This window comes from Sus scrofa, chromosome 18 (assembly GCF_054392235.1).
Source record: "Sus scrofa isolate SSC_HxYL_T2T_F1_AM1 chromosome 18, Sscrofa_HxYL_maternal_Yorkshire_Landrace_v2.0, whole genome shotgun sequence".
Taxonomy (NCBI): Eukaryota; Metazoa; Chordata; class Mammalia; order Artiodactyla; family Suidae; genus Sus; species Sus scrofa.
Genome location: NC_139400.1, coordinates 44,181,525 through 44,205,664, shown reverse-complemented (window position 1 = coordinate 44,205,664; position 24,140 = coordinate 44,181,525). Strand labels below are relative to the sequence as shown.

The window sequence follows — 24,140 nt, the reverse complement described above, 5'->3', positions numbered from 1 at the left end:
AAAGCTCCTCCAGCTGTGTCTTTTTCCTCTCTAACATGACCTAAGGCATGCATTTCAACATTGTGGATGAGGAAACAAGGATCAGAATGAATGCAAGAAATAACCTTCATACCCACAGCTTTTTTTAATAGTTTAAAGTTGTCTGGCTAGGAGGAAGCATATCCAAACTCCAAAACTTTCTATTTCCTCATGAAAAATTATCTCACCTGTGGGAGTAGGCAGACCTATGTCCAGTCCTGATAAAAGAAATTCTTTATAATCTTAGAAAACAGAAAGGTTGTTAGAGTTATCCATATCATCTTTTTAAAGTAATTTGTTCCAAAATTTGAAACTATTTTGTTTATGAAGGTAGCAAATTTTAATTCATGAATGAACTATCCTATTTATTTAAAAATTTAAAATGTCTAATACAAAGAAATAGAAAGTAAGAAAATAATGAAAATTTGCACCATTCTGGAATACATGAAGAAAAAGACATTCTATAAATGAGCAAATTCTGTCTCAAAGAGCTATAGCTGTTGGTTGACCTATTAGTCTAATGACATTAAGTGCAAATAGCAGAACTTTAGTTAATACATTTTTAACTTTTGCTTTCTGTCTTCATGTTTATCTAGAGAGAACATTTGTAATTCTGTTGATATAACCATGCTATTAGTAGAACAATCTAAAAATATCCGTTCCTACAAAGTTTACATTCAAGAGGCAAGGAACTAAAACACACCTAACACAGAAGTTACAATCTTCCAGTTATAAGATAAATAAGTATTAGGGATGTAATGTACAATATGATAAATATAATTAAAACTGCTGTATGTTATATATAAAAGTTGCTAAGAGTGTAAATCCTAAAAATTATCATCATGAGGAAAAATTTTTTTTCTTTTATATCTATATGATAGATTTAGTGGATGGTCACTAAATTTATTGTTAATTATTTCATGAAGTATGTAAGTCATATCATTATGATGGTATACCTTAAACTTATTCAGTGCTTTATGTCAGTTACCTCAATAAAACTGGAGGGAAAAACAAATTAAAATAAAATATACCTGGTATCTTATTTTACATAATATTTATGGCCTATACATATAGTAATGCTGAAGTTTTCTGTAGTTCAATTCCTGATAAAATTTTGAGTTTTTCTTTTGTTTTTTAGTTCTAAAATTAGAGTGATAAAGTCCTTCCATAGCAGTGAGATACTGCAATATGTAGGTTATTTGTGTAATAAATTTGTAAACTAATACTCTACAGATAATGTTTCCCACCTGTCCTTATAACAACATTATAATGCTGTGCAATACTTCAGGTTTCTACTACTTATAAAGGATTCTATCACTTAAAAGGTCCATGTCCTTGTGTTAAATTAAAACCTTCATATTCTAGATCATATTCTTTTGTTGTTCTTTTTCTAATGCCTTAGACTTTAGACCCCTGAGCCCAATATTATTGGAATAAAAATTAAGAAAAGTATAACAGCAGTGCAATTAGATAATTTGGCTAAAAGCCATTTGATTTATTTCCTATATTTGTCTGCATAAACTACAAACTGTGGTATATGGCAGAAAAGAAAATAGAATTAGACAAGGAAAATTCAAATGTACAATAAATTCTGAAAAACACACAAAACTTAAAAGATGCATTTTGCCAAACTACCTAATCACTTAACAAATCTCAACCACACATGAAAAATCAGAGATTGAAAATATTTTAAATCGATTAGTCATTTCAACCAAATTATTGCCCAAACCAATTAAAGAACCAATGCAAGAGTTATAAGTTAGCTCTGGGCACAGGAGCTATTCATGACTTGAATCTGGGCTAATGAAACACTTGATATACACATTTTTTAGACAGTACTTTGTTGAACCAAAGAGCTGCTTAGAAGAAACATACTCATGTCTGCTTTATGGAACAAGTGCCTGAGACAGAGTCACTCAGTGATAAAAACTATTGCTCTTGGAATGGATTTACAATGAGATCCTGCTGTGTAGCATTGAGAACTATCTCTAGATACTTAACATCACAACACAACAATGGGAGGAAAAAGTATGTATACATGTGTGTGTAACTTGGTCCCCATGCTGTACAGTGGAAAAAAAAATTAAAAAAAAAATACCCCAGCTGATGAACACACCTGTTAATGAGTAATAATTGGACAGCATAAGTCAAAATTTATGGAAAAACCCAATCTTTTCCATGTAATAACTTCTGCTGGAAACTTTACTGAGACGCTTCTACTCTAGGGAGTTTGATGAATAAGCAGAACAATATTAGCTCTTATAAGGGAAACAGATGTAAAATCCATGCAACTGCAATGATTAGGCTGCTTATCCTTTTTATGGTATCATTAAAATCGCCACAACCTTAACATCTGCAAAATGAGCCTTCAATGCTCCAGCCAGTGAGCAATGGAACTTTCTCACATGCCTGAACGCTTGTGCTGTCAGCAATGCTCAGAAGGTAATATCCGGTGATATGAAAATAACGAGCACAGCACAGTGATTTAAACAGGAAAAGAGCATTTATTGCTACATATGAAGACACTACTGTCTTTGGTTTCCTATTAAGCACCACCGCGAAGATAAATTTTCTAATTGAGGGCTGGGCTGTGAGAACTGGTAGGAGGAAACTTGTGGGTTGAATAAAAGGAACACAAAGCCAAAGAATCTCAAAATTGTTGTGAGGAAAGCTAGAGAATTGCTGACAGCAAGGAGACAAGAAATACAACCACCAAGAATACTGAAGACCATTTTAGGATTGTGTGCATAGAACTGGCTCCCTCAAGTTGAAATAACAAGAGGCTTCTGCAAGTCTCCCTTCTGGGTGTGTTGAGTCGTATTAGATTTAAACACAACCTAAGTAGTTATAATAAACATTACAGAGGGGAGCACAGCGCCACATCGTCCCTACCTGGGATACATCCCCTCTTCCTTTATGGCACTCCCTGCACTCAGAGATCTTAGAGCCTTTTTCTCTGTTACACAATAACTAGAGGATGAGGGTAGAAACCGCTGTCCCATGGATTTTGCTTTTTTTTTTTTTCAGGATGCTTAAGGGAATATTCTTCCCAGTAGGCACATTTTCTGGGCCAGAAAATTACCTACATTTATTTCAGAGAGAAAAAGAGAGCAAGAAACAGAATTACAGAGCCAGGTAACCACTGTCCTGAGGGAATTGCTGTTTGTCAACCTCCCAGCAGTTCATCCGGACAGGCAAAAACGGAGATTCGCTCCACTTTCAATTGTGGGAAAAACTTATCTTTGGCAGCCTATAAATTATCGACATTCTATGCATACTTGATGCCATTTTTTTTTTTTTTTGTCTTTTCCTTCGAAAATCTATTAGGTCTGTCATACTTGATGGCTACAAATTTAAGAGGAAGGCAAGAGAAAGAAAGAGGAATAAAGTGATAATGGACCTTCAGGACTTTATAATGTGTTCTCTTCTTCCATCCCCCTGCTACCAGGCATAGAGGACTTATGTCATAAGAGTTCTAGAAAAATCAGTAATACCTGGCCCTACTTCTATGCAATGTGCTTAGTACTTGAAATAAAACAAAAGAATCCTCAGGTAGTTTTCAAACAGGCAGTGGATAAAACAAATATGATATTAAAAAAATCCTTCCTCGTATAAATATATATTTAAATATATATGCATACATTAATGAATATACATAAAATGTCACAGGATCAGGTGATGTCAATATTGAAAGCATCAGAAAAGATTTGACAGTAGCTAGGTTTAAGAGAAGCTGTGTATCAGAGTGTAGGATAAGGCTTTAACAGGAGCTATTGCGTATTGAAGTTGGAAGTTTGAGCTTGATGTGATTTTTTTTTTTTTTTTTTTTGGTCTTTAGGTCCACACCTGTGGCATATGGAGGTTCCCAGGCTAAGGGTCGAATTGGAGATGTGGCCATGGGCCTACGCCACAGCCACAGCATGTAGGATCCAAGCCACATCTGCAACCTACACCGCATCTCATGGCGATGCCAGATCCTTAATCCTGAGCAAGGCCAGGGATCGAACCCACAACCTCATGGTTCCTACTTGGATTTGTTTCCGATGTGCCATGATGGGAACTCCTTGATGTGAAAATATGAGTAAGGAAATACAAGGGAGAAAATGCAGAATTGTTTCAAGGAAATGGTCGTGACATAAAGACCATCGGAGTAGTAAGTACAGTAAAATGTTAAACCAAAAGGAAATTATAACTAATGACAGAACGAGAAGTTTATATATAATACAAAAATTGAGAAGTCATTGGAGTAATTTTATCAGGAGAACAAAATGATTGAAACTTTGACATAAACTGATTATGATGAATAGCATGGATTTAGAGCAGAGAGAAAGGAAACGAAGAATCCAGTGAAGGCACGACTGATCAACCAGGATAATGACATAGTTAGGAACAAAAGATGCATAGGTCAAATGTATATGACCTTTTTTGGAACTGGCATGAAAATACAAAGCAAAAGATTGTGTGTTAAACAAATCTGATCTCTGGGTTTTGAGCCTGGCTTACTGAAAGAATACTGGTAGCAAGGGGAAGAAGAAATATGTGAAGTAAAAACAAGTTCATTTTTTGATATGTTAATATTAAGGAGTTTTCAAACAAACAGTTGGAAAGGTCAGGCATGCTGGTTTGAAATTTAGAAAGAAGGTCTGGACTAGTCTTATACTTGTGCAAATTATATGCATAGAAGCAATGGTAGTAGATGTAGAAATGGATGAAATTCGCATGAGACAGAGAATATAGAACCATACACACAGGAGGATAATAATAGAATGTGGGTCAGCATTCATTTAGGAAGTGGGAAGAGAATAAAACAGCAAGTAAGGAAAAGGAATGTCCAAAGTACAAAAAGGAAAAAACAAACACGGTGATGTCCATGTTTTCAGGTACATGGGACACACTATTGAGGATCTACTGGCGAGTTTCTAATTTTAAGGAAATAAAAATAAATAATTAGTAAACTAATGAAAAAAGTAAAAAGAACTAATCAAGATGAGTTGTTAAACCACACATTCTCACATAGAGGTAGCATGAGCCTATTTCCCTAAGTTTTGCATGTATTTGGATTTTGATCACTAACATTTTCAAAGAATATTAGGCAAGATTTTTATAAAATATTTGTTCCTCCTTTTCATTTGTCATCAGTAATCCCCAGGATATATGGCTAAAGGTGTGAAAAGGCATGGTGAAGAATGTGCCTTGGGGAGTTATTGTTGTGGCTCAGCTGGTTAAGACCAGGACAGAGTCTCCATGGGGATGCGGGTTTGATTTCTGGCCTTACTTGGTAGGTTAAGAATCTGGCATTGCTTTGAGCTGTGGCATAGATTGCAGATGCAGCTCAGGTCTACTGTGGCTGTGGCTGTTGCACAGGCCTGCAGCTGCTGCACAGGCCTGCAGCTGCAGCTCCATTTCAGCTCCTGGCCCGGAAACTTCCATATGCCCTATGTGCAGCCCTTAAAAAAAAAAAAAAAAAAAAGAGAAAAAATGCTGTTTCTTGGAATAACACAAATGTGCTCATTTTGTTATTTTTTTTTCCTTCAAGGGAAAATGATGGTTTAAAACATCAGAAAATAGCAATAGAGAAAATAAAAATAAATATGGCATTGTACTGGATAAACAATAGATAAAAACTCAATTTATGTGAATTTAAATTTCTTGCTTAAAACTACAAAGCTATAGCTCTAGGAAAGAGTTTTAATAGATAAGATTTTAAACGTTGTCCTCCACAAACTCAGAGGTGTCCTAGTTGACAAATGAGCATTCAGCAAGACAAATGATTCTCTTGACCACCAGCAACTCATATTCAAAAGCACAGGACAAAGAGAAAAATGTTAGAAGATGCAAACTTGACTTTAACCAATTACCAATATACTTCCTTACAGTATAGGCCAGCATTTGAGATAAGTATTCTGACATAGTCACAAATATCAACAGACTTTTGACTTCTTGATAAGAGGGAAAAACTTGTAATTAGCATTAAGAATCTTTTTGAAACATGTTCCTCTGATAGTTTACCCTACCCTGCAGGATGTCATTATGGTGGTATTGTCTCTAACATATGATTTAAATCTACCTAAGAAGATTTATACACAGCTTAAAGAACATCTAATTATTTACAAATACAAAAAGCAACCATGTGCAGCTACCTGTAAAAATATATTAACACAAAACTAGGCAACATGCTAGGAAGGAAACCTGCAATTTTATAGTCAAAAAAGGGTAATAAATAGTCCATTTTAAAGGAACACAGAAACACTAATAAAAGTAAAACTATACACAATGATTCTATCCATGAGAAATCAGTAGGAATAATAAAAATACAATTTAATTTTAAATTGAATTTTATAATTGCTCGAAGCTTGGAAGTGAATTAATTTGGGGTACTTGGCTACTTGTTTCTGCAAATATTTACTAATACTACTCAACGTCTTGTAGCCCTGGAAATTACCACTAGTAGATGTTAGAAACAAGAAAATAGACCCAAAATGGAGTCACTTTTTCCAAGCCGCATGTCACCAAATAAAGACTTAATTACTGTTTCAGCTCCCTCAGAAAGGGAATCAAACTGGTCAATCAGGAATCACCTGATTAGTTAAGTAATCTGCCTGAGGGCCCCCTGCCATCCCTTAAAAGCAGGTAATTTTGTGGTAAGCAACCCACTTCTTCACCTAGTTCCTTCTTAGTTCCTAAGAAGAACAATCTTCCTTGTTCCTGCTCCCTCTGTCTTTCATTTTGTGGAGTTTCTTGGAGCTCCTGTCTCTCTGGTAGATTGGATACTACCTGATTGGAATCCATTTTTGCTCAAATAAACTCAGATTTTTAATACTTTGGTTTATCTTTTAACAGTGTTGATATCAGAAGAAGGAATTGAAGGAGACCTCAGACAACCCCCAAGAGCAATAAGCAAGATATACCAGGTACCAGTTGAGCCCCTTGAGCTGGCTGTTTTTTTTTTTTTTTTGCTGCCTGTGGAGGTGGTAGGTAAGTCCTTGCATTCTAACCCTGCAGTATTCACATTACAAGTTTGCAGACTTTATTTGAGCAGTTCTTCTGGACTGAGTCCAGAAGCCAGCCGAATCATACTAATTCAGACTTAAAAAACTGGTTTGGGTCTGACTTAGAAACTGGACTGGATCAGGGGCAAGACTGAATCTTACTTAAACTGGACTGGGTCCAATGTGAAGCCTCAGGTGAATTAAATTTGGCTTTAAAGATAAGCAAATAGGTTAACCTTGAATGACATAATGAATAACATAACCTTGGATTACAGTGGAGAACTTCCGACCATCTTGGATAATATCCATTTAAAATATGCTCTAGAGTAAAAAGGGTCTCAGCCAGCCACTCACTGTAAAAGGTAGAGGGGAAGTTATTTTTCCTCTTCTATAGTTTCTGGTGACCAGAGTGGGATCTGCTGGAACACCCTACTCACTCCAGAGCCTGCAGCTGGGATCCTGGGAAAGCTGCAGAAGTCAGCAGAGGGTGAGAATTCTTATCAAAGTCAGCTCCCCCAGATCCCTCTCTGGTGCCTGGTCAAGAGGGCGAGCTAAAATTTCTTGTTGTTCCTTTCCGAATTCAGATTGGCAGGAGAAAATATTTGTAAAGCGTTGAATTATGACTTGCCAGGTTGCTTTTAGACACCCATTGGTTATTGATCTTTTCTATCCCAGGGACAGCTGTTGCCTTCTTGTTTGTCTCATTTCATGTCCTGAGAAACTGGCTTGGCAACCGTGAGGTGGGGCCCCCAAAACTGGCCACACAGAAATGTGAGTTGCACCCCATTTGCAGCCAGGGCCAGATCACACATGGAGGTGCATGTTAATATCTGTGCTCAGAGTTGTGCACTGACACTACTGCTGACTAATGCAAGCTTGTGCACAGAGACCCCTCTAAGCTGTACAGATGAAGAGATGGCCACCAGTTGTGTGCAGGAGATGAGGAAAGCTCTGCTGTGACAGTGGTATGCTAGTAAATATTTAACAACAAGTTCTTCAGGAAAAAAAAAAAAAAAGAAAGAAATAAAAAAGAAATCCTTATTTGTAACATCCCCTCCTGCCTCCATGGCATAACCATCTGGGCAGATGTCATGCTATCACATATGAACCAGGATTTTCCCACAGATCCTCCTAGACTAATTTAAAGCCTTTAAAGAATTAAAACAAAAGAATTAAAAACTGTTAAAAATGGAATTACAAACTCTCCAGACAGTTCTCCATTTTTTGGTATAGCATGAGCATCAGACCACAAAAAAATTAACTTAAAGGCAAAGTAGAAATTCATAGGCCTCTTCATTGCAGGTGCATGAGGCTGAGATGTGTCTCTGAGAATAAACTAAGTGGAGACCCAGCGCCATGTCTCTGCTGTCTCAGCGTCATTCAGTTTCTAAGAAAAGGGGAAAAAGCACTACAGATTCCTTCCTGAGCCTAATCCCATCACCAGTGCCTCGTCTGAGAACTTCAGCCTATCATCTGCTCATGATTTCTCATCCTTGGCTCTAATTAAATGAATCTTAATTTTCTTTCTACCTAATAGCATACACATTATTTTTTCTGGCACCCTGGGCTTAAATCTTGGAGAAGGAAAATGTTAATCTTCACCAGACAGATAAAGGAAAATAAAGGAAGGAGAAGAAGACATAATCTTTTGTTAGTTTACATATTTCTACACAATACTCCTAGACCATCAGGAGGCTCAGACATCTGTGCTCCCAGAAGAAATAGGTAGAAGCTGTCAACTATGCATGATTTTCACCATACTGGGGCAGAGGATGAAGAAAGATCTAGCTCTGTGGATATATCAGATTTACAATTGGCACGCAAATAATTCATCTATGAATAGGTGTTAGGTATATGATGGGATTAATAAACAAAGAAGGTGGGAGATCAAAATAAATACTTGACTCAGAAATATAAAAGGAAGCAAAATGCCATTTATGAAACTTGTTAGCTATCAATCTTGAATTCCATCTTGTATTACAGCTATATCTAAACCACTCTGAACTGCTAGCTGAGCAGCAGCAGTACCTAGGATTAACTTCCTCAGCATGGCCATAGAAGCCCACACTCTAGCACTCTTGTCTTGGAGAGGTAAATTTTGCTCCTTTCTTATCTTGAGCAGTCTGTGTTTATCAACATTATCTAATTAAATAACTGTCATAATATTGACAATAGAATTATTGCATGGAGTATGTGTGAGGTAAGCTTACGCCAGCCTGTACATTTTCTTACTTAGTTTACAAATAATAATAAAGCCACATGTAACTATTAACATACCTCTTAAATTCCTTGAGGCCAAGGACTGTGTTGTGACTTTTTCACAGACACATCTTCAACAACTAAAGACCTTAGAAGAGGTAATGACTGTTGAATAACTTAGAGAATACTGAGTCTTCTAAACTGCCTCCACTGCTTGATACTCTGGGAGGGGGGTAGCTAAAGTATTATTTAAAATACTCATTTCTTGAAACATTCATCATGTTTTCTATACTGATCTTAGCATGGGAGTCAATTAGGGAGTTTTTTTTTTCTCCTAATACAGTTTCTGTCCTATTGATTCAGTAGGAAATCTGCATATAACAAGTGCCCCAATGACTGTTATGTTCCAGTGAGTTTAGGAAATGTTGCTTTATCAAGCTGGCTCTCTGTAACCAAACCAAGTGGAGGACTCTGAAGGAAAGAGAAAAAGCCCAAGCCAGAAGGGCTGCTCAAATATGAGAGATCTGGTTAAATCTTGACAACAGAGCAGAAACCAATAGACAGTAGAAATCTACCTGTCCACGAGAAGCAGTGATGAATTATAAATCACTATTGACCTGGACCACCTTGCCGATTCCTGTACATGGTTATGCTGAAGGTCTGTGCATTTCTGATCCCACTAATTTGATTCTCATCATTTCCACCCTAATTTGCCCATTAATACTTATATCATCTGTGGTGTTTAGTATATTGCTTTTTATAGCTTGGGTGCTAATAAACGGTCAGCTGTTGACCAGTTGATCAATGATCAAAATCTGCTCAAGTTTCTGTAAATCTCAGAATACACACCACCTCAGAGCCACTGCATAACTATATAAGAATAACCATTTTCCTTCCATTCTGGAAGCTTTAACTGTTTCTACTTACTACTGCTCAGATCTGTTCTAGACTTTAAAATTTTGTCCAGATTCCTAATGACGGTCATATCCATCCAGACAGCACTATACCTACTCTCTTCTCAATATTTATTTCACTTAAGATATATTGTTTCCCTAATTGCAACTTAAAGGCAAGATATCCCTGTAACAATTTTGCTTTGTACATGATTTTCCAGAAAATGAAAAAGCAGTCCAGATTTGCCTATGATAACTCTGTGAAGAGTTGCACATTTATACCAGACCACAGCCATCTTTAGGTATAAAAGTTTTTATGAAGATTCTGCAATAGCAGGAGAACACCAACCAGCTATTGCTCTAATGACTAAAGCAACTGCTTGATGAACTTCTATTAATATTTATCACTGATCCATGTTCCTGTAAATTATAATATGGCCATTCACCACCTGAAGACAAACTTATCTAAGAAAGTCAAAATAATACAGCAATAATTATATTGGCCTGGTGCAGAATTTAGACATTCCAGGGCAGGTGGTTTCAGAGTGAAAAGTCTACTAAAGAAGGGAAGCAATTGGACCATGATCTAATTTTGCCTCGCTGATTTTTCTGTGAGTGGTTTTCTACCTTATTGTTTTTAATGCTAATGGGGTTATGTTCCTCTCATTTGTCAGAATCACATCAAATGAAATGAGAAGGTTTTTACCTGTTTATTTGTTGATTGGTTATATCAGCCTCTCTCACTAATAGGCTATCTCAAACTACAGCTGGCTGCATTTGATAATATAATCAGCAGTATGTTCCTGCTTTAAAATTGCAGAATAAACCAGATGACATGCTATCCCCTGTCTAGTATAAGAACTTTGACAAATGTTAGGCTGCTTTATGCTTGCATTTAAAAAGGAAGGAAAATGGTGTTTGCTAAAAAGAATCACTTAGAAGGAGTATAAAGTTATGTGTTACTCTGGGATAAACTACAGGGATTTTAAACAGTTTGTGATTGCCTAAGGAAAATGAAAAAATATGGGAAAGATTAAAATGTTTTCTGTCTTACCTTGTGATAAATGGATAATCCAAACAAGCTAATATTTAGTCATAAGCCAACACCAATATTAAAACCAACTTGAAAGTGGTCTTTATCCTTGAATCACATCAACATGTTCATAGCTTCTTAAAAAATATTTGCTTAAATACACAAGGGGGGGGGGGAAGCATTTTAAATGCCTGAGAAGAACCATGGGAAAAAATTAAGGATCTAGCTGGTTCAATGCAAGTTTTTTGAGGAACACTTTAAAGATCATCAAATTTAGTTTACAGTGTAAGATTTGAAAGCTTTCATAGGGAGAAATGATTTTAGCACATTACTATCAAGCTTCATTATCCCTAGCTAGAAGAGTGGTCAATGAGCTAAGCAAACAGCTCGGATGATTCCTTTATGGTCTTTTCTGAATGATGGAAAAATTCCCACTGAGCCAGTTAAATTCTGACCAAAGCAAGGAGAGCACTTCAAGTCCTCACTATTTCCATATTATAGGGGCATTAAAATGAAAATTTGATCTTGGGGGGCATATATGTGAAATATTATTTAGGAAGCTAGAAATAAATGTGTGGTCTTTTTTAGGAGCTCCTTTTCTTTGATAAGTTGGGGTCCCACAAAAGATTAAGATGTAAGAAATAAGATGGAAAAGAGTTAACTGTTATTTTGCACCCATTGATCAGATTTAGATTTGATTATCTCCTTCAAATCTCTCTCTCTCTTTATCTGTCTTCTGTGACTGTAAAAGGGTACTTAACAGAGTACCAGAAGCATATAAAAATTATTTGTTAAGGAATTGCTGAAATGTATTGCAAGTTATTAGTGAAAATTCTGGGAAAAGAGTAATATTGTATTGATCGTCCATCTGAAAATGTGTCCCTATGTATCCTATGCATGAAAGACATTAAGAGCCTTATTGTTACACTTGATTTTGAAATATCAGAATTTATTTGTTTTTAAAATAAAAATGAATTCATTAGCATTTTTATATTTTTAATGGTTGAGGTAATACCTTACATAGTTTAAAAAGGAAAATAGTGATAAAAGGCTTCACAGAATCATTGTGACCTAAAATCTTAATCCTGGAGAATTTGAGGTATTTGACCCTTATTCTAGCTAAGTAGCATTTCATTTAGGAATGTGCTTGAAATAGAAAAAAGTAGCCAGGAGAATCTAAAGGTAATGGAAGAGAAATATATTCATGCCTAAATGTATCACATTATTTCATGAAACTTTAATACTGACAAGAAATGCCAGGCCCAGCATATTCTATTTATTTATTGTTTTGTCTTTTTGCCTTTTCTTGGGCCGCTCCTGTGGCGTATGCAGGTTCTCAGGATAGGGGTTGAATCGGAGCTGTAGCCCCCAGCCTACGCCAGAGCCACAGCAACGCGGGATCTGAGCCATGTCTGCAACCCACACCACAGCTCATGGCAACGCCAGATCGTTAACCCACTGAGCAAGGCCAGGGAGCGAACCGGCAACCTCATGGTTCTTAGTCGGATTCGTTAACCACTGAGCCACGATGGGAACTCCCCAGCATATTCTAATACATGACCACAGCATCCTAAGTGCAGGATATACCTAAAAGGTGGTCCTACAGGGTAAGAGTCATGTTTCCATAGAGTCTGATGGAAACTTTCTCAAGCATTATTTTCATAATATATTCTCCCTGAGTCAATCTTAAAAACCTAGAATCTGCAGCTGTGTTAACATTCATAATCTGAATTATTTGGAGAAATAAATAAATGCATTATTTATGAAAGTGTTTATATCTGATCTCATCCTCAATCAATTCTTTTAACCTTTGTCAAAGTAGTGATTATGGAAACCAGCAATCTGTCACTTCCCCCTCATCTCCTTTCCTTTTTCCTGTTATTCTTATTAAATGAACTTCTGTTGTTGTTAAACTAGCATTTAGTGTTTCCATTAATATGGCTGTGCATATATGGTTCATTGTTGGTCTAAGTTTGTGTGCTTGATTATACTTCCTTCCTATGTAATTTTTATATTTCTCAGAGAAAATACCTACCCTTTTATTTTCCATCTGCTTGGTTTTCTTCAAATCTTCTACATAATTCCTGACATCAAACTTCAGGCTGTCTTTATCAGTTTCATCCTCTTCCTTCTTTCCTCATGTTCCTATATAGCCTATTGCCTACCAAGTTTGGTACTATAAAACCATCGTCCTTGAAATGCCTACTTCTCTTTCCTATGTTGTATCTCTTATCTCCTGAATCCTATATTTTTCTCTGTTTTTGTTTTCTTCCTCATTTTGATGGAGCATATCTTCCAGTGGCTTCCTAAGTAGGATTACAGAGAAGCTTAATAATTTTGAGAATTTGGATCAATAAAATATCCTGATATTACCTTCATACTTGATTGATACTTAGGCTGGGTATAAAAATTTGGGTTAAAACCATTTTACTCAAATATTGAAGGCATTATTTCATTATCTCTAGTTTCCAATACTCCTTTTAAAAAGTCTGATGCCAGTTTGATGCCCAGTTCTCTGCATGTAATGTTTCTCCTTTCCAAAATTTGTGAGATCTTTTTTGTATCCCTGATGTTTATCTCTCGTGTCCTCACATGCCTTCAGGCAGAACTGTGTGCTGAGGACTCAAAGAAAAAGTTAGCAAATATAACTATATCTTTCAGGTCTAGAAAATTTTTGAAGAGCAGTATTTTTGTGTAATACCCCATCCATTTTCTTTATAGCCTTCCCATTAGGTGGATTTTAAATCCTTCAAACATATAGCATAATATCACATTATTTCTCTTCTATTTTCATCTATTTTTTTATTCCAAATATTGATATATATATATATATATATATGTTTGTTTTTTTTTTTGTCTTTTTAGGGCCATACTCACAGCATGTGGAGGTTCCCAGACTAGGAGTCTAATCAGAGCTGTTGCTGCTGGCCTATGCCAGGGCCACAGCAACACCAGATCTGAGCTGCATCTGAGACCTACACCACAGCTCATGGCAATGTGGAATACTTAACCCACTGAGCAAGGCCAGGGATCAAACCTGCAACCTCATGGTTCCTAGTCGGATTTGTTTCCACTGTGCCACAACAGGAACTCCAGATATTGATATTTTCAACTAGAAAAACTGGAATGATAAACATAAATATATTTCACATTGTTACATATTTTGGGGATGGGAATATGGAATATAGAAAGACAAAACACATATCATTGTGTCATGTATGTATCTTTCTAATAGTTTGAAATTTGAATAATATAAAAATTATAGTTAAAAATAAATTAGATAAACCTCAAACATAAAATACAATAAAGAGCAGTTCTTGCTGCATAAAAATACTATATAAATGTTACCTATTGTTTTATCAGTCAGAGATCCATCAGGAAAACATAAACTCCACTAGATATTTTAAATAGGAATGTATGTAATTGAGAGAAATGGTTTCTTAATTTTATGGAAAGGCTATGAAACATAGATAAAATAAAGCCACCCCTAGTTTTCAGGAAATGAGGAAGATATAGGAATCTTAGAAAACCATGATTGATGTCTGCAGCACCAAAGCAATTTTCACAAGAGAATGCTTGAAAGCCACTGGCAAAACTGCACACCTGCTGCCTCTTAAAATCACATTCTTGCTTTCCAATCTTGAAGTAGCCCTAACAGCTTTAGTTGTTCTTCTGCCTTCTGAATGTGAATCATGAAAGAGCCTCTCATTGGCATTGAATCTGCTGGCAGAGATTTTGAGAAAGGAGGTTTCCCAGCTTCCAGTTCCTCTGTTACAAAAGAAAGTATAAAGGAACATGACAATCTGACACTATTATGAATATGACTTTTAAAATATTAATATTTTCCTTTCAAAATATTATTTCTATCACCTACATTGTCTCTTTTCCCTTTGATCTTTTTCCTCTGTTTATAGCTCTTTTTATGTTGCTGTTGTTGTTTGATTATTTACTCAAATGCCTTGTAACTCTTTCTTAGTGAAACATGAAAAGCTTCCTGAAGCTCTTTTTATATGGGTGTATGGAGGTTGTTTGCAGGTGGTCTGTCACTGTGTGCATTTGGGCAGCCAGTGCATAGATTTTATGCTGGGAAGTACCAAATGCTGGTATCCTTCTCCATCTTCTAAATATTCAGTTTCTCTGTAGGTAGGTCCTCCACACTTCTCAAGGGAGTGGATAGCCTGAATGACAGTAAGGCTATAATTAAAAATGGCAGGATTAGTACCTCATCCTTGAGTACGCAGATATTAATATAATTTCATTTTCAGTAACATACTTCACTCCTGCCCTCCTCACAGCTTGGTGTTTCTGAGTTTGGAGACTTTGAGCAGAGGCAGCTTCATGGGTGTACCATCTATATAGTTGCACTTAGAAGGGCTCTGTACTTTATGTCTCTAATGTAGCCACCCTGAAATTCTTCATTTTTGAATAAGGGAACAACATTTTAATTTACACTGAACTCAGGAAATCATGTAGCTTACTTTGGCTCTGTTTCAATTTCTACCAGGTCTGCCTCCTAACTTGTGCAGGGACTAAAGATGAGCAGTTACACAGGCTTTCACAAACAAACACACACAAAAAAACAGACCCCCAGGTGTCTGGTGTAAGTCTTCTTAAGACTTCATGGGTAGCATTCTCCACAGACACCAAGTCACACCATCTTCCGCTTGCTAAGTCACTTAATAACTCTATTGGTTCTCACATCTTATGGTTAGGAATAGTGAAGTCACCTATTTTTAGTGAAGATCAACTTTGTATTTCTGTTTCTTTTTTGCTTTCTCTATTACTTTGAGGGTCATTTTAGAAAGTAGAAGGTAACAGAAATTTCTGCTTGCTACCATCTTGAAACCAGAAGCCCACATTTTTTTTACAATGGTATCTAGAAGAAACAAAAAAATTTAAGAGGCTATCTCAAGCTAATCACAAGACTAAAACATATGTTTTGAAACATGTAATCAAAAGGTGAGGTCAGTTATCTTCTTCAGTTATTTCAGCTGCATATGTTACTTGCTCAATGTGTTATAAATATTATCCTTACTGATTGAAGTGAAATAGCTAACACATTATTGCAGAAAAAACATCCCCCCCACCCATCACAATCCAAGTGGTTTCTGCTAGCATTTGCAGTGAATTATTTCCCAATTTCTAAACTAAAGGCTTTAGTCATTTGTTACATGTACTTTTATTAATCCCACTTCATTAAAAATATATTAAAGTATTTATAATGTACAAAACAGTTAATTAACTTCTTTTAAAAAATATAAAATTACATTTATGAAAAGAATGTGGAAGATTTTAGAACTGTGAAAACAAAGATTTCCAATGATTGACCATGATGTTAAAATCCGTGTTTTCTGAAAGCCAGACCAAAAAAGAAACAGTAAGTTACAGAGTTCTAATTAGCCTCAATGACAGCATATGATTTGAGTTTATGCAGGCAACTCCACTCTAGGATTTTTTCAATAGCTACCTACCATTCAAGACCCCTGGTGGGAAAAATTATATATTACCTTTTACGTAAAACTATGAAGGGGCATGTTCCTCACTAGCTGTCTGCTATTCCACATTCCTTGAGCCAGAGGTAAGTGCTGTGGTGCAAGCCATTTGTTTTTAGCATATCTCAGTCTAAACTTTGAGTTCTTTCTCTTTCCTTCTATGTATGCATGTGTTTAGTAAGTTTGAACTTCTAGTGTACTGGTCATCTTTGGGTTAGTAATACATCATTAATCCATGCATTTCTATTTACTTAGTTATTTCTTTGTAATATTCTAACAAGCACTCTTGAAACTATTATCCAAATAGAGTCTAGGACCTTAAGATTTAATTTGATTTTACCATAAAGTTCATAAAATAATCTCTAAGTCATCCTCCTGCCTCCCCTATAACCTGAATCCTGTATCCATCATTCTCTGGCTTTCCTTTATTTAACTTATTACAAATATATGTATTCCTAAAAAGTAGAGCACAGGAATGTCTGTTGTGTGTGTGTGTGTGTGTGTTAGTCGTTTTAACTTTATGCTCAATTCAGGGTACTTACTATTTCTCTTGAATATTATACAGCAAAGATTCATTCCTGTTATTGCATCTTTTGTCCATTTTTTACCACTATATAATATTAAATTATATAAATATACTTCTTTACCCCTTTCATTTATTCATTCATCCAATATTTACTGAGTGTATACTCTCTTAAGCACTGTATATGCAATGGTAAACAAAACAACTCTTTTCTTTCATTTTGAATCCCAGGTTTGAGACCAGTACTTTCATGCCTCCCAGTTGCTCTTCCTTTACATTAATAGGAATTGTCTGTTAATTTCAAATACATTACACTATTAGTACACTCATGAAGAATAGTCCAAAACAGTCCAATATCAGTGGCAGAATTTCAGAATGTGGCACTAGGTGAAAAAGGTGTTGGCAAGTGAAGAAGAGATGGTTCCATTGCTTTTCATATCATATCTCACATCAGACCATCTATGTCTCATTTTTTTTTTGTTTTTTGCTTTTTAGGGCCACACCTGCACCTTATGGAGGGCCCCAGGAGTTGAATTGGAGCTGTAGCCACTGGCCTACACCAGAGCCACAGCAACACAGGATCTGAGCCACATCTGCAACCTACACAACAGCTCATGGCAACGCCAGATCCTTAACCCACTGAGCAAGGCCAGGAATCGAACCTGCAGCCTCATGGATGCTAGTCAGATTCGTTAACCACTGAGCCATGACAGGAACTCCTATGCCACATTCTTTTAACCAACCCCACCCACAGTAAAATCTGTCAGTTTATAAAAGAACACATAACTGTAGCTAGATTGAGATTATGTTCAAGAGTTGGAAACATGCAATCCCTAAATAAATCCTCAAAACTAAAAAAGGACTTTGAACTTAGAATCCAACATGCAGAGTAGGATATAACAATGTGGTAAGATGAGCACATTTCAGAATTCATACAAAAACAGAAATAAGAAATAATAGTATGTTCCTTTGAAGCTGAATACATTTTTTTTTCCTCAAACCATGTGAGCATCCTCTTCAGCCTCCCTCATTCTAGCTTAGTTTACTAAAGAATGGTGCCTCTCCTAAGATGTGGCTTCATAATATTTCTTTAAAACGGCCCTTGTTTTTTTCTCCTTCTTCATAAGAATTGTTTCTACCTCTGACTCCATCTTTCTGTATAGTTTGTTTCCAATAATTCTCCTACACAATTTGTCACCTAGTATCTTCCCTCCCACTTGTGTCACCACATACTGGCCTCCTCATAGCAACACTTCCATTCTGGAAGTGTTCACAGCAGTATCCCAGCCTGCCCTGGATATTGCAGAAAACTTTAACTATTACAGCACATGTATTTAAAACCTATCCCCAATTTTTTTTTTTTTTTTTTTAGCTTTTCAGGGTGGCAGTGCTATCAAGCTAAGTGCATAACATATTCTTTCACTCTTCACTATCGTTGTTGAGTTTCTTTTCTTCACCTTTATTACTTTCCTGGCACTTCTTAAATCCTATTTCTAATCCTTTAGTGCAGGTTCTTTAGATTTTCTCTGTTATCCCACTTTTATGGTCACTTTTTTTTCGTTCTGCTTTCTCTGTCCCTGAAAACCTATTTTTTCAGGCTGTTTTCACTTTACTATATCAGAAGTGGTTTTCCATTTTCATAATCTTGTTATATGAATGCTAAATTATTTTTTAAGGTTTATTTTAAAAGCAGATGTCTTGACAGCTAGTATATTCTTCTGAAGGAGAATATATAGACATGAAATTTTCAAAAGTGCTTGAGAAGTTTCTCAAAGCCATAGGTCTAATTTTATCATCTGTTGGAATTAATATCAAAATGATGCAATTCAAGAGGTTTTTTTTACAAAAGTATTGCATATGTCTTATTAAGAGAGGGACTTCTATTTAAAGAAATAGCGTACTCAGTACTAATATTTTCTAATGAGAAAATAAAATACAGTAATATATCTTTATACCTTAATCTTCACACTAGGTAACTATGAATAAGAGATATGCTAAGTAAAGGTTTATACATTGGTATGTGTTGATTTAAATACTCACCTCTCTCCACCTAAGTACCCTCAATGAACCAGGGAAATTAAACTGATATAAGAATATATTTAAATTCACATGTTCTTTTAAAATTTTTTTATGTAATTTTATTTTTTCCATTATAGCTGATTTAGTGTTCTGTCAATTTTTTGCTGTACGGCGAGGTGACCTAGTCACACATACATGTACACATTCTTTTTTCTCATGTTATCATGCTCCATCACAAGTGACCAGACATAGTTCCCAGTGCTATAAAGCAGCATTTCATTGCTTTTCCATTCCAAAGGCAATAGTTTGCATCTATTAACCCCAAATTCCCAGTCTGTCCCACTCCCTCCCCCTCCCTCTTGGCAACCACAAGCCTGTTCTCCATATCCATGATTTTCTTTTCTGTGGAAAATTTCAATCTGGATCGCTGAAGATGTTACAAGCCTAAAACTGAATTCATATGTATCTGTATTTTATTTGTGATAAAATATTTTCATTTTTACATAGACATATGTATTCATTGTTTCCTTTGAAAAATCTAACTCTTTAAACCTATCTTATTTTATTATACCTGGATAAATTAATGCTCTGATAACATTTTATAATAATTAATAATACTATTATAGCAAATTATTTTGAAAAATTTAACTTTATCTCAAGGGGATTCAATTTGTCAGTTTTTAAATGAGTTAGTTATGATTTGGCATGATGTCTATAAACTATAAGCTCTTAACCTTTCCTACATTCCACAAATTTTCTAGAATTTTTTTCCTAAAATTTTTCTACAGGTTTACATTTTGCAATTAAAATTTTTTTTTATATAAAGTACAGTTGATTTACAATGTTTCAAGTTCTGTTGTACAGCAAAGTGTCCCAATCACACACAGTTCTCTGTCCTGTACAGTAGGGTCCCAATGCCCACCCATTCCGAATATAACAGTTTGTATCCAAACTATTGGGTGTTTTATGGATACATTTTACATGCTTAGGCTAAAATTTATTTATTTATTTATTTATTTATTTATTTATTTATTTTTACCACTATGGATGTCTGATTGCTCCAGCTTCATTTTGAAAATGCTTCTCATATTAGGTTGGTTTTGTACCATTGTCAAGAATCTATTGGACGTATTTATGTGGGTCTATTCTGATTACTCAATTCTATCCTATGGACATACGTCCGTCACTTAGCTAATACCACACTGTCTTGATTACTGAAACTACACAATAAGCCTTAACATTGGATAAAGTTAATCCTCCTACTTTATTTTCTTTATCAAAATTATTTTAATATTGTTCTTTTTTTTTTTAATTTTTTTGTCTTTTTGCCATTTCTTGGGCCACTCCCGCGGCATATGGAGGCTCCCAGGCTAGGGGTCAAATCGGAGCTGTAGCCACCAGCCTATGCCAGAGCCACAGCAATGCAGGGATCCAAGCCACGTCTGCGACCTACACCACAGCTCATGGCAACACCGGATCCTTAACCCACTGAGCAAGGCCAGGGATCAAACCCTCAACATCATGCTTCCTAGTCGGATTTGCTAACCACTGAGCCACAATGGGAACTCCTAATATTGTTCTGTTTTAAATGAGGCACAAGACAGGGGTGTCAGCTATTTCAGTTCCTACTCAATATTTTAAGTTATAGAGGTCCTAGCCAATACAAAAAGATTAGAAAACAAAATTAAATGTGTAAGAATTATAAATGAATAGAAGCTTTTTCTTATTTCCAGATGTTGAGCCTATTTATGTTGAAAATTCAAGTGAATCGGGGGGAGAATATATATACAGACTGATAAGAATCCTCAGCAAGACCAATTAACAACTTAGATGTACAAAATCAACCACAAAAATATAGAGCATTATGATACCCAAGTAATTAATGATTAGAAAAGACAGAAGAAATGACACTATTCTCAGAATCAACAAAAACGCTAAAGTACCTAGGAATGAATCTAACAAAAAACACGTAAGACCTTTCATAGAAACATTAGATCATTGAAGGACAGAATAGGAACTTGAAGAAATGAGGAAATGTGTGTAAAAGATAATAATATTCCTCCAAAGCAACCTATAAATGCAACTGATATCTTAAAATTACAACAGTTATTTAAGGGATTTAGCAGTCAATACGTAAATAAGTGTAGATGAATAAAGGACAGAGAATTGTCAACATAATCCTGTGTGGACAAGATTCCAACAAGCGGACAAGCGTCCAATGAAGTATCAAGGCTTACTTGCTATAGGGAGTTCCCATTGTAGCTCAGCAGGTTAAGAACCCGACTGGTTTCTATGAGGATGCAGATTCAATCCCTGGCCTCACTCAGTGGGTTAAGGATCTGGCATTGACACAAATTGCACCGTAGGTTGCAGATGGGGCTCGGATTTGGCATTGCTGTGGCTATGGTGTAGGCTGGCAGCTACAGCACTGATTTGACGCCTACAACTTTCATGTGCTTCAGGTGCGGACCTTCAAAAAAAAAAGAAAGAAAAGAAAAAAAAAGGCTTACGTGCTATAAATTATATTAATTAAGAGAGTACTGTATGGTATAGGCAGGAAAAACATATTTCTGGAACACAGAGATAGACTTGTGTACGATGAACTGGCAGAATTAATGTGTGGCACAGGTAACATTACAAATTATGTGGAAAAGGTAAACCAGTTTCAATATGTTGCGGTGGAACAAGTGGTTATCTATATGAGAATAAATAGACCTATGCCCCACCCTCACACTCTATGCAAAAAGAAATTTTAGTGAATTAACAACTTAAATGTAAAAAGAAAAACGTTACAACTTGTAGAAGAAAATGTAAGAGCATATTTTTATGAAGTTTGAGTAGAAAAAACCTTCTTAAACAAGATAAAAACATTATGAAATGTTACATAAAGGAAATATTAGCAGTTTAACTGCCTTTAAACTTAAACTTATATTCTAAAAAATATGCCACACCAAAAAAAATGTAAAAGATTAAGCTTTGGTCTGGGAAAAGAGACTTAGTACAACAGTCAAATGATTAGTATTGGGAATTAATAAAAGACTCCTAAATTAATAAGAGAAAAAAGAAAAACAGACCATTAGAAAAATTCGAAAAGTGTAAAGAACAGACCATTCACACAAGAAAGAATCTGAAAAGAAAAAAGCTAAACTTCACAAGAAATCAGAGATGTACAATCTATATCTATATCTATATATATTTATACATACAATTTTTCAGGTCACAGATTAGGCAAAAGTCTTTAAGTCTGACCAGGCAAAGTTTTGGAGACGCCATGGCGAAATGGAAACCATCTGCAGTGCTTCTGAGTTTGTAATTGGGACAAATATGCTATAGAGTATTTTGTTAGCAGCAAGCAAAGCAAATGTGTGTATCCTTCAATCAAGCAGTTGTACTTCTGAGTAATGCAGATAATTCTTGCACATCTGTACAAGAAAACCTATTACAAGAATTTTTATTGCCTTATTATTTCTTAATAACAAAAAAATGTTTTAAAATACTCATTAACAGAAGAATGGACAAATAAATTGTGGTGGGGTAATACTAAATATAGCAATTAAAACAGATAATGTGGACAAATCTCAAAAACAGATTGCTAAGTTTAAAAAGTAAATTGCCTGGCAATGAATTTAGTAAACCTGCAAAACAAAGTCATATAGCTGTCTATGGATACATTTGCTTTTAATATTGATATAAAACATGGATAGAATGATAAACATCAAATTCAGGTAAGCAGCTACTGCTCAGGAGAAAGGAACTGGAATGAGAAATGTGCATGAAGGGACTTTAGCACTATTTGTAATGCTTTAGTTTGCACAAAAATTCTGAAGCAAATAAATCAAAATATTAAGATTTGATAAAGCATCAAAAGGCAAAATGAAATGGGTAAGATGAACCCTCAAAACAAGAGGTCATGTAGGGAGGTAGAATCAGGATGTGTTTTAGCATGAAACTCAGAAAACATGAAGCAATTTCTCATGGAAAACAGGAAGTGAAACCAGGAAAAATTCTCTGACGTATGGAAAAAGTAGCACAGGCTCTTTGTGTAGGTTCCATGTGACATCTGTTAAGTGAAGGTTCCCTTTGCCCTCACACCCATAGAGATGTTGTGCCAGAAAATCTTGCGGTAAGGCATATAACTTTTTAACTTTGCCAGTTTAGGGGGAATTTCCTGATCAGGCCATATTATGGCAGCTAGGAATGCCTAGGAAATGCCACTCTCAGGTATTTGTGATTGCTGCCTCCATGCAACTGTTTGTCAATGTGAAAAATATGAAAGCCTTAGCCACATAACAACTAGGAAATTGGGAGAAACAACCCATTATTACTCTATCACAACAGCCGTGGTAAGTATGGAAGCCAGTTAACCATATGTCACTGAAACTGTCCAGGACCATCTCAGATTACTTGAATTCAGACAGAAAGACTAGACGTTTAAATAAATTTGTATATAATTCATCAAACTCATTACCATACCCCTCTTTACAACTGTGAGACGTCTCAGGAGGTCAGGTGCCTCTGTGAAATTTTCACCTCCTCCTGGTGTTGGCTTGAAGGCCTGAGTTATTTGTGTCATGTGAAGAAAGCCTAGAAAATAGTGAATTTCATCTTTTGTTTCCCTCTTCTCCAAATAATCTCTTCTTGCAGTGTATGTTGTGAAAGCCTCTCCCAGAGAGAGTGATGAGGTTGGAAAATGAGTTAAGTCATCAGTTTTTCCATTCCATCATGAAAAGTTCCAGTATGACCACTTTCAGCAAGCAGCCAATTGATCATGTGTCCACTAAGAAGTCCTCATTCTCTCAGGGCATCTGAATTTAATCATGAAGGCAGAAAGCATCGTCAAAAACCTTGGATGAGGCTACATGAAATTCAGTAGGCCTTATGATGCTTCCAAAAATGCCTTCCTATATGCATTCTGCAGGAGAGCCTGTAATAGATAGGAAGTGTTGGCAGTCATGAAGCAATAGTGCATTCTGC

The 24,140-nt window shown here is 35.8% G+C and overlaps 1 long non-coding RNA gene across 1 annotated transcript in view; it reads left to right on the top strand.

Moving 5' to 3' along the window:
* The window catches only part of LOC102167929 (uncharacterized), an 87,559-nt gene that overhangs the window by 16,494 nt on the left and 46,925 nt on the right, over positions 1 to 24,140 (top strand). The window contains exon 2 of the long non-coding RNA XR_309057.4: positions 6,859 to 6,929. This is a non-coding gene — a long non-coding RNA (uncharacterized LOC102167929). The remainder of the gene's footprint in view (positions 1 to 6,858; positions 6,930 to 24,140) is intronic.